The following is a 12,314-nucleotide window of genomic DNA, read 5'->3' on the forward strand; positions in this document are numbered from 1 at the left end:
CGTCCCTTTCAGCAGCGAGGCTATATGAGACGTGGACCTACTGATTAACGTGGAATCCGAACCACATGAGCTCCCGCCGGGTAATTGTGATGAATTGGCTGTTCCAAGTACATCTACAGTTCAATCAATTTCTAGTACATGGCTCATCGTGGGCCACCACACCATTTGCACTCAATGAAAGTTGAAGATTTTAAAGACTGTAAAAGTATTTCGGAAAGTATATGTATTAAATCTCTGAGAGAATTTGATTCTATCATTAAAGTGGATTGGACGACGATCTGGGGGGTAATGGTCACCAAAGAAGACCATAAAAACATAAAAAACAAGTCACCTCAGTCATTATAAGAAGCTATCGCTAAGGAGGAATACATTTGGTGCACTGAAACACACTGCCGCAACTTCATGTATCCACAAATATCGGTCGAGAAATACAATGATTTAATGCACCTGTGCTCAGGATTAACACCTGTCAACCGTGACGAAAATTACGACGGTTGTCAAAACTTTTATCAATTGTGTCAAAAATTTTATTGAGACCTCTCCCACTTATAAAGGAAGGCAAAGACATCTGATCAATATTTTAGCATTATTATTTTATTTACAATGTTTCAAAACTATTCATAAAATTTATAATACCCTTATTTAAAAACTGTCAACTGAGCTTGTACTTTGATTACATAATCAAAACGTACTATTTGTACTTGTGTTAGTAATGCCAACTTTATTTTACATCAATTCTTAAATTCCTTTGTATCGGCAATTTATACGAGTACCTAATATATAAATAAATAAAGTCAAAACATTTATAAAAATCGACGTTAAAATAAGAAACTTGAGTCATGTATTAATAGATCTCGGGGAGACTAATGGGTTAGTGCGCTCGGTTTTTGAGAGAATGGGTACGGGTTCAGTTCCCGCCGGAGCCTATTAAACAGAATAGTTCAGAACCTACTTTACCAAAATCTGTATGTCCCGTCCTTACAAGCTCCCAGTTTATTTAGGATGAAAAAAAAAACAATTCAGTCATTCATTCATGTACTAATAAAGTTATAAGTAATTAAGGCGTAAGTGCCAAATGTATTAGATTGCATTTGACAAACAGACGTATATCTATGTAAGGCAAATTTCTAGCGTGATGACGTCATATTAAATGAGCACGCTACACGTCTTCGAAAGAGCCGTCATATATCATTTACACAGGGCTATTATTTTGAAGTTATAGTTTTTAGCTGTATGTGTAGAACGGTTCAATTGCATTGAAATTTCTTTAAATGCCTCTCCTATAAAATTACACTTTTGGCGCTTACGTCTGTATGTCATATAAGCGACGATATTTGGTGAGACCTTGACCTGCTATAAGAATGAATTGTTACGTTGTGAAGGTTTACAGTTTACGAATTGTGGGCGGCCAAATTTTACCTCATGTATTTCAAAACTAAACTCCATACGCCAAACTCATCCGATTGGGATCAAATTTGACATGGTGATAGACTGATCTGTTTTCTTAGATATGAAATGCAGGCTTTGAGTTCCCGAGTTATAGACAAGCAAAATTTTAAATCACTGGACATAACAAAAACAAAATAAATGCCATATAAATAGCAATGAAAGGTTAATCTTGAGCAGAAAAAATAAAAATCTATGCGTCCTTCACTTGTAATATAATTATTTATTGTTATCTTTTAAGTTTATAGATATCTTTTAAATTTAACCTACTCTACACTGAAGAAATCGTTATGAGGAGATTCTGTACTGACAGGACTTTTTCCTAGATGAAATTCGTCCCGTGAGATTCCGTTCAGACGAGATTTTGGGCCGTAAGGTTTGTTAATTGCCATGAGGCTGGGTGTTATATGAAGGCGGAGGAGGCAAACATAAATTAATTATTTGCATAACAAGAGAGTGAGGGAGAGAGAAAACAAAAAAAATATTAAATAAAACAATTCTGCTCCCTCAATATGTAACGGCTACGCCCTTGCACACTATACATGAATATTATCAAAATTCTCTCTTGCTAATTTTCACCTTCCTCCTCTTCTTCACTTCTGTACTTGTGGGTATTTATTTATTCTCCCCTACCCCTTTGAGGAGTCCCAACACACAATAGCACTGTGAAATCTCAAATCAGGCATCTGAAAAACAAGACATCTAAGCCTATAAAACATAGCAAAATTTGTCTACTCACCATCTGCCTTCCAGAAAACTTTAGTTAATTATCAACTTCTCTTTCATAAAAAAAACACTTTATTGCCTATATATGTTGGCCACGAAACAAAACAAAAAAAGATAAGAAGAAAAAAAAACTTTTACAGCATCGTGGGATCTCCACTCTAATAACTTTTGAATTTGGTTTTGGCACTTATTTCCTCTTTTAAAAAAAAATGTTCACAGTTTATTATACACCACGACTATGTGGTAGAGTTCCTACTAGTACCAAAAAAATCACATGAAGGAAGTCTTTCCACATGAAAAGTTCCAATTATTTCCGTCTATCCTAGAATTCCCTTTCTTCCCATGAGAGAATGACACCGATGCCTTTTGGTATCTGATGGCTTTAATATGCATTGTCCATCACTTCATTTGAATTTAACTGCAGTGCTGCAAAGAGAGTAAGCACGTACTAATATTTTTTTTCTAAAACAACTATGTCCAAAGTAGAATGTTCTAATGAGAGTTCTTGAAACTGATGCTTCATGATGTTGGCGCAATCATGCTATCACTTATGGAAAGGACAAAATATTCTACTACACTTGTTGTTAGTCCATTTCCGTACCGTTCATAGAAGATTTTATTTTAAAAAAAATAACCATGTAATTAGTAGTTCATACTATCACTGAACTTATTTTCAAACGAAAAAAAAATAAATTAAACAAAATAACTGTTCACTATCTCTGCCGCCAATTTACATAATTATTTATAATTTGTACGATGTCTGTATGCACTTATTAAGCACTTCAGTTTTCATCTTAAAAACTAGATCTCTATTCAAAACGTAGAACACTAGTTCTTCTAAAATACACTGAAAAAAACAATATTCGTTGGTGACCTCACCAACAACATTCTTAAACACCAACTGAACACAAAAAAAGCTAAGACCAATTTCCCCAGATCTTTCTGTCTTGAAGCTAAAACCGAACTGCCTCTGTCACCCTTCAAATTCTTTGCTCCTAGTTATGTAAAAAGAAAAAAAAACTGCCACCCACTTGCTCTGCAGGAATTCAGAGGACTTCCTCTCACCCCTAGTTCTTCTTGTGTGGCCTCTTGACCTGTCCACTGTGGGGGCCATAAAACAGCCTTCGAAACGTAGTGACTGCCAACTAACGAATTCTGTTCGCTTCAAGTAAGCAGACCCTTCAGCATTTGCTATTTCACTCAGATGTTTCACCTTCCAGAAACCGTTTTTGAGATTTTTCTTTCTATTTTTATTTAAAAAAATAAAGTATGAAATTCATTCTCTCGGAAGGTATCGATGAAACATAAAATACTATTAATTCCGAGCGTTTCCAAGAATATGCAGGTATAATGCATACATATAATATATAATTAAATAATAAAAATTATCACAAAAATACAATATGAAATAGTTAATTTAAATATGAATATGCAAATGAACCAAAGTCAATCTTGCCGTTTACAAATTCCCCCCCTGGTAATTTGAATTTTAGCTCTTGCTCTAATTCAAATTTCCAGCAGAGAAGATTGACCTTCTATTAATTCTTAACAAGATTACATAATAGAAATAGTGAAAATATTATATCAATTAAAGTACATGCTCCATTAACTTGATACCTATCTGTATATAAAAGTAGATAAAGTACAAAATGTGTATAAGATACCATAATATATAATTTAAACTAAGTAACTGTAATAGATACACAGTTGTATATTTTCTACCTGAAGTGAAACGTTTACATCTTCTTAAAAAATATAACTACTAATAACTATACAGACAAAAGATGCGAGAACATTTCCATCTTTAAATATTTCAGTGTTGATATCTCTAGTACGTTCTTCCTCATTTTTCTTTACTTCACCTTTAAAGCAGTTGTAACATTGGAAACAGTGCTTGTAAACACTTCTGACTGAGGCATTGGTAGTACGGGCAGTACCCAATAAAGGATCCTAACTCTTTAACTTTTTTTTTTTTTTTTTTTTTTTTTTAGGAATTCTAACTTCCATTGCCTTTTCACTTTACTTCCCTTCTTTTCCATAAATCCTTTTTGATGAAGTTCGTATCCTAAGGTGTTTACTTTCAGTTTAGTGAACTTAAGGTTAGACAACCAGCCGCGAATAATTTTAACACTTGATCAATGTGCTCAATTTTTGTTTTCAAACGTTTTACTCTCTAGTTTAGATCATCAGCAAGTATGGAGTCAAGTACACGGACGCATGAGGCAAGGCCCTTTGTATCAAACGGGTTATTCTCCATGTCAGCAATCTGTTAATTTCTTTCGCTACCTGATTCTTATACTTAATAGGAAATGGGTGCATTTTTGCATGAATCGTGTTTGACTCATTGACAACTATCGAGTGTTCATAATTTCTAATGCATCCTGGATTGATATCTAAAATTGATTTATGCTTTATCAGTAAATTCCTTAATTTATCTCTCTCTATAGAAGATAGGTCACTGTATCTTTCAACAAATTCATTGATTTCCTGGGTAGTTGCTCGGGTATAACATTTCGCGCATTATTTTGGCGAGTATACGTGATTGACCAGCTCCAATGGAGAGGGATACACCCCGTCGTCCAAATTAGTCCTTACCCGGGTTGCCGTACTACTTGCGGTCTTACTATCCTCGGTGTAGGCTACAAATATGGGAGCGGCATGACGTCTTTCCTGCGACGTAACTTCATAATCAAACACCCCTGACACCCCATTATTTACCCATAGCTCTGAACAATCTTCTTCCCATTCAATGTTTCGGAGTACTAGATCCCTATCTTCTACGGTGACGTCTCTGAATGAAATCTCTACATCGTGAGGATGTTTTAAATGTAATACTCCCTTATCATAATTTAGAGTTGCACGACTTTCCGCAAAGAAATTTGAGCCAATAGCAATGCACGATTCAGACCATCCACTATTATACCCACTGTATAAAAAGCTTTTCCGTTAATAAAATTTTCTAACATTGTTCGTCCTAAAATATTTGCTGATTTCCTACCAAAAGCTGACATCACTCAAATTTATATCATTCTTGGGAATAAGCCTAGTATTCAAGAGTCTATCAGAAATCCATGTGCCTTTAAAAATATTTCCTTATTTATGTTTACTCTTTCTCATTTCTGAAAAGTAATTTAACCAAATTCAAATTATCACTAAAATGAGGTTTAGAAATAATTTCCATACATTTGACACAATTTCCTGTCTTTTCACTTTCATTCAATGCTAATGTTTTCACGGCGGTCTCATTATCACACTCAGCAATTTCCATACTAAGATTTTGCACACACTTAGGATATTTATTCGTCGACTCAGTCAAAAGTAACTCACAAGGTTCCAACTTACTGTCGTCCTTCGTGTGTGCGAGGCGACCTCATTGTGGTGGGGAACGACCACCCCTACCACTAGGTTCCTGCACACGATCTTGAGGCGAATATTGTGGGCTATTACCATCGTAGGCCTCTAACAACTGAACTTGTTCTTCCCCCCTGAAGTCAGTCCTGTTGTTGTCGTTATAATTTCTTGCACCTCTCCGCTGTCCTCGTGTACCTCGAGAAGGTGCTTCGTTCTGTGAATAGCTTCCTCTCCCACGCGACCTAGCTTGGTTTTCTGGCTGGTTAGCATGACGACGTGGAGGGCTAGTCCGGTGGCTACGCTCACTTCCTCTTTCATATGGATTGTTATGGTTCCTATTACGCTTGTTAAATTTCCGTGGGCTTCTTGGCTTATGGTCAGGGGAGCTTTCAGAGTGTTCACACTCTACTTGCATCAAGTTTACTCCTTTCCTCATGATGCCATAAGACTCTTTTTCTCTCATGGTGTACTCCAACTCAGAAACGACAGTTAACAACTCTGAGACAGTTTTCGGTCTCGCTGAGACAATTGACCTAAAAAGCCAGTTTTGGAAATGTCTGGGTAGGACTTTTAACAACGTAGCTTCGTCCATCGGGGGATCCAAAATACTGTTGCGATGTAGTAACTCTAACAAGTACTGTGACGGCATTTTGTTGCTCTTATAGTCATAGTGAGCAATTAGAATATTTGCTCTCAAGTTAGCCAGTCGTTCTTGGCTTAGATAAGTGTCACGGAAGTGACTCACGAAGCTCTCATATGAGGTTATCTTGTTAGAGGTCACTCGAAACCACTGAAGGGCACTGTTTCTCAAACATTTTCCCACGAGGTTAAGCTTCAATTCCTCGGGTACACTTGTCATCTCAAAATATCGTTCCAAGTCTATGAGAAAATTGTGAGTCAGTACCTCACTCTCATTTCCCGAATAGGTAGGTAAAGAAAGGTCCCGGTGTATGAACCCCATAGCAGCTGCAAGTTGCATCGTATTCGCGTGTCCAGTCGCACAACCAGACGATATGGATGGTTGCTGACTAACAGTAGGAGTCACTGTCTCATGATTATCTCTTGCGTTTTCTTGAGAGGGAACCTGCGAGTCGCATCCTGAAGACTGAGATGGCGCAGATGATTTTTCGTTACGCTGTGAGTCAGTGGAAATATTGGCCAATTTCTCAGCAACTATTTCAGCTGTCTCACGCTGAAGTGTCTCCTTCCACTGCGCCCAACTATTCTGGATCTTTTCGCAAGTGCGTTCCATCATCTCAGTGCACTCTGAACGTACCTCTTCAAGATGCGTTTCCTGCAGAGTTTCTTCCCTAGCTCGCGTTATCTCTCTCAGATTCACCTTGACTCGTTCGACCTCATTCGAGATTCTTTCGACCGAATTTCTTAACGTATTCACCCGACTATCAACATTCTGTAGCTCCTCAGACAACTGTTGTACTTCAGTGTTAATTTCCGAACACTGACCCTCTACATTGTTTTCTAACTCCTCAAACCTCTGGCCTGTCTCACGGATCCGATGAGTCAACTCTTTTTCTGTTCTTGCCATATTGTCTCCTACTGTCTCCCTCATACGGGCCATTTCCTCCACTAAAATTCTACTATTTTCCTCTCTCAACTCACCTATCTGATGTGAGACATCCTGTCTCACCTGATACATGCTTCTTTCTACATTCTCATTCGACTCCTGTCTCACCTTTTCTAACCTCTGTTCTAATTTCAAAGTCTCTCTGGTGAGTTGTTCCCTAGTCTCTTTTAGTCCCTGTTCTAGTCTTTCGTTATTAGCCTGCATTTTGTTTTCTAAATTGTTTTCTAAACGCAAGCTTGTCTCGTGAGCTTCTTGCCTAGCCTGATCTAACTTCTGATTCGTTTGTTCTAATTTCGCCTCTAAATTCTGGTTAGCCTGTCCTAGTTTCTCTATCTTCTGAAAAAGAAGATCCACCCACGCTGGTCTACTATCTTCACTCTGACATTCTTTTCCTGCAATACGATTTCCCTCAGCCTTACCGGTGTCTACCTCCAGTGGCGTGGTGCTTCCGCCTGAAGGAGTATCACTTTCAGCGCTCCGAACATCCGCGAGTGTGACATCTATTTCTCCGTCACCTTCTAAGAGGTTTTCGCTTCGTTGCGCATGCTCTTCTAATGTTAAATCCATTTCGATTTTTCTTGTCTGTGATCGTGTTCTCACCATACGACAATCCTAACAAACGAACAAATTCGTCCTAAAATTTCTATACAACAAAATATCTCCCCCCAAAACACTAAATTTCACAACATTAAATTATTTTCAAGACATCTATTAACATACATTTTAACTGCACTATTCTTGGAAATTGCCAGGGAACACATACACATACCGCGAAGGTTACACGTTAAAATTTTGTGTTATTGTGTGCTGGTATCGGCTCTATAAAGCATCTAAGACTAATGCAAAAGTAGCTTGCCACGCTAGGTGCTATGTTTTGTTAATTGCACACAAGAGTGTAAGCTACAAGAGCCCCACGCTGGGCGCCATGTTTTGTTAATTGCCATGAGGCTGGGTGTTATATGAAGGCGGAGGAGGCAAACATAAATTAATTATTTGCATAACAAGAGAGTGAGGGAGAGAGAAAACAAAAAAAATATTAAATAAAACAATTCTGCTCCCTCAATATGTAACGGCTACGCCCTTGCACACTATACATGAATATTATCAAAATTCTCTCTTGCTAATTTTCACCTTCCTCCTCTTCTTCACTTCTGTACTTGTGGGTATTTATTTATTCTCCCCTACCCCTTTGAGGAGTCCCAACACACAATAGCACTGTGAAATCTCAAATCAGGCATCTGAAAAACAAGACATCTAAGCCTATAAAACATAGCAAAATTTGTCTACTCACCATCTGCCTTCCAGAAAACTTTAGTTAATTATCAACTTCTCTTTCATAAAAAAAAAACACTTTATTGCCTATATATGTTGGCCACGAAACAAAACAAAAAAAGATAAGAAGAAAAAAAAACTTTTACAGCATCGTGGGATCTCCACTCTAATAACTTTTGAATTTGGTTTTGGCACTTATTTCCTCTTTTAAAAAAAAATGTTCACAGTTTATTATACACCACGACTATGTGGTAGAGTTCCTACTAGTACCAAAAAAATCACATGAAGGAAGTCTTTCCACATGAAAAGTTCCAATTATTTCCGTCTATCCTAGAATTCCCTTTCTTCCCATGAGAGAATGACACCGATGCCTTTTGGTATCTGATGGCTTTAATATGCATTGTCCATCACTTCATTTGAATTTAACTGCAGTGCTGCAAAGAGAGTAAGCACGTACTAATATTTTTTTTCTAAAACAACTATGTCCAAAGTAGAATGTTCTAATGAGAGTTCTTGAAACTGATGCTTCATGATGTTGGCGCAATCATGCTATCACTTATGGAAAGGACAAAATATTCTACTACACTTGTTGTTAGTCCATTTCCGTACCGTTCATAGAAGATTTTATTTTAAAAAAAATAACCATGTAATTAGTAGTTCATACTATCACTGAACTTATTTTCAAACGAAAAAAAAATAAATTAAACAAAATAACTGTTCACTATCTCTGCCGCCAATTTACATAATTATTTATAATTTGTACGATGTCTGTATGCACTTATTAAGCACTTCAGTTTTCATCTTAAAAACTAGATCTCTATTCAAAACGTAGAACACTAGTTCTTCTAAAATACACTGAAAAAAACAATATTCGTTGGTGACCTCACCAACAACATTCTTAAACACCAACTGAACACAAAAAAAGCTAAGACCAATTTCCCCAGATCTTTCTGTCTTGAAGCTAAAACCGAACTGCCTCTGTCACCCTTCAAATTCTTTGCTCCTAGTTATGTAAAAAGAAAAAAAAACTGCCACCCACTTGCTCTGCAGGAATTCAGAGGACTTCCTCTCACCCCTAGTTCTTCTTGTGTGGCCTCTTGACCTGTCCACTGTGGGGGCCATAAAACAGCCTTCGAAACGTAGTGACTGCCAACTAACGAATTCTGTTCGCTTCAAGTAAGCAGACCCTTCAGCATTTGCTATTTCACTCAGATGTTTCACCTTCCAGAAACCGTTTTTGAGATTTTTCTTTCTATTTTTATTTAAAAAAATAAAGTATGAAATTCATTCTCTCGGAAGGTATCGATGAAACATAAAATACTATTAATTCCGAGCGTTTCCAAGAATATGCAGGTATAATGCATACATATAATATATAATTAAATAATAAAAATTATCACAAAAATACAATATGAAATAGTTAATTTAAATATGAATATGCAAATGAACCAAAGTCAATCTTGCCGTTTACAGGTTCTGGATGACGAGATTTTAGGCAGTGCGGCATTGGCCGGGAAATATTATAGGCCCATAAAATTTGTACCCACACCAAAAATTTCTGGAAGATGTTCAGCAGACGATATAAATATACAGTACTACTGTATTTCTACATTCATTTGGTGAGAGTAATGGACGATTTTTAAACCTCTAGTCTGGTTTACAAAGCGCAAAATTCGAGCTCGAATCTCTCAATTACAATAAGAGAACGATGAGAAAGTTCAGTTTTTCCATGACGTTTTTATTTATTGAATACTATATAAATGTTCTCAGCGGAAGCACTTGTAGTTCGAGTGTTATGCTGAACTCGTATGTTTGCCTTGTATAAAAATAGCTTCAATATCGAAAATCGTCATTGAATTTAATTTAGGAGAACCAAACAAGAAGTATCTGTAAAAGTGTAAATATTAAGTTATTGAACCTTGTTTTAAAGTGGACCTGTTTTCTGTTACCCTAGTTTTAGCAGAGTGAAAAGAAGAGTCGTATGTCATAAAAAGTACATGTATACGTTTGTTACCTGAGGGCAGCCATGATCTTAACCTTGCTTTCTTTATTTTGACTCATCTTATGAAGTATTCGAGCAACATTGTTATTGATGTTACGTTCATTGTGCTATATATTAAGGCATCTTCATGTACATATAAGGCATCTCTAAATCATTTAAGCCTTTTCACTCAAAAGTAAAATTCAACATTACAAATAAAGACATCTTTCGTAATTTTATTATTTTAATAGCTTGTTAGAAAATCAATAAAATGTTAGAAAACATGAGAAAGGACTTTGAAGAATATGGTATGAAAATAAATGCTAGAAAGACAAAAGCCATGGTGATTGGAACGAAGAGGTCTGTGTCAAATATAAAAGTAGGAGGGGAGAAAATAGAATAAGTGAATAGTTTTCGATATCTGGGTAGTATTCTTAGTAATAACATGAAGTGCGAACGTGAAATAAAAGCAAGGATACGAATGGCGAAAGAAGCCTTTAGGAGGAAGAAAAGTCTGTCTTGTGGGACCATGAATAAAGAGTTGAGAAAAAGACTCATAAAATGCTTCGTGTGGAGTGTTGTACTGTATGGGGTGGAAACGTGGATATTACGTAAAGGTGAAAATCGACTGGAAGACTTCGAAATGTGGGTGTGGAGAAGAATGGAAAGAATTAGTTGGGTCGAGCGGAAAACGAATGAGAGAGTGTTAGAAATGGTGGGTGAGAAAAAAACACTTTTAGATATTATTAGGAAGAGTAAGAGAAACTGGTTGGGGCATTGCCTAAGAAGAGATTGTATCATGAGGGACGTCCTAGAGGGTATGGTAGCGAGAAAGAGAGGGAGGGAGCGAAGGAGACTACAATTAATGGATGATATTAAAACAGAAAGATCATACGCGAAGACGAAAAGGTTAGCGGAGGACCGTGGAGCATGGAAGCTTCTCAGCTGCGGCAAGTGACCTGCCAATAAAGGCAGAATAATTATGATGATGATGAATAGCTTGAGAACAATGATACAATGATAAGTTTAGAAAGGAAATAGTTAAATACTTAACACAATATAAAATGCACTGTTAGTCCTTTGAAGTAGTCTTATGTTCTGGAAAAATGTAAATGTCGATAATTATAATGGTATAACCTACGCCCATGTTTATGAGATATAACAAAAGAGTGAAAAAGAGTTATTAGTTTCTTTAATAGCATTTTGTAAATACGAGATATCTTACGTGGCTGCATTATTTACAAATATTTGACAAAGAGAAAAGTAAAGTGAAGCAAAAGTGTCCTTGAGAGAACTGAAACAGAAAAGGACTACCATTAAATACTGAATTTAGATCTTATTTACCAATACAACAATCAAACAAAGAATATTTTACAAAATGTTAATTTGAGATACACATATTGAAGACACAAATCAGATGATTTCATAGTGAACCCATTATTCTATTTTATGTTATTATTAAATTTTGCAATTGTATTGAATACCTGCAACATCGTTATTCTTTATCTTTATTTCGGAAATATTTTTTCTGTTTTCTCTAAAATCAACTGGAAGTTTTGATGTTTGATTTTATTGATTTCTTCGCCAAATCTATTTAATTGTCGCTGAATTCATCTTATATATAAATTTAATATTTAATAATTTAATTTAATTTAAATAATATTAAAATTCCGGTTAATTTCAAAGCCCCACATAAATTAATGGGCTAAGAAACAAAGGTGGCGCAGATATTCAACAGCAAATATTTTCTCAAAACAAAATTGAGAGTAAACAATTCGCTTGATTGGACCAGAGTTAAGCGTCTCTTTTAGCACCGAGTCTTCTATATTAGACGTGTGCAATACAGTACAGCTTAACATGGGATCTGAACCACATAAGCACTTGTCTGTAATGGAACCCGAGCCTCTAACGCTGTAAACAATTTTTGTTTCATAATTAAGTTATCATGGTCTC

Source organism: Thermobia domestica, chromosome 10, assembly GCF_964235325.1.
Source record: "Thermobia domestica chromosome 10, izTheDome1.hap1.1, whole genome shotgun sequence".
NCBI classification, from domain to species: Eukaryota; Metazoa; Arthropoda; class Insecta; order Zygentoma; family Lepismatidae; genus Thermobia; species Thermobia domestica.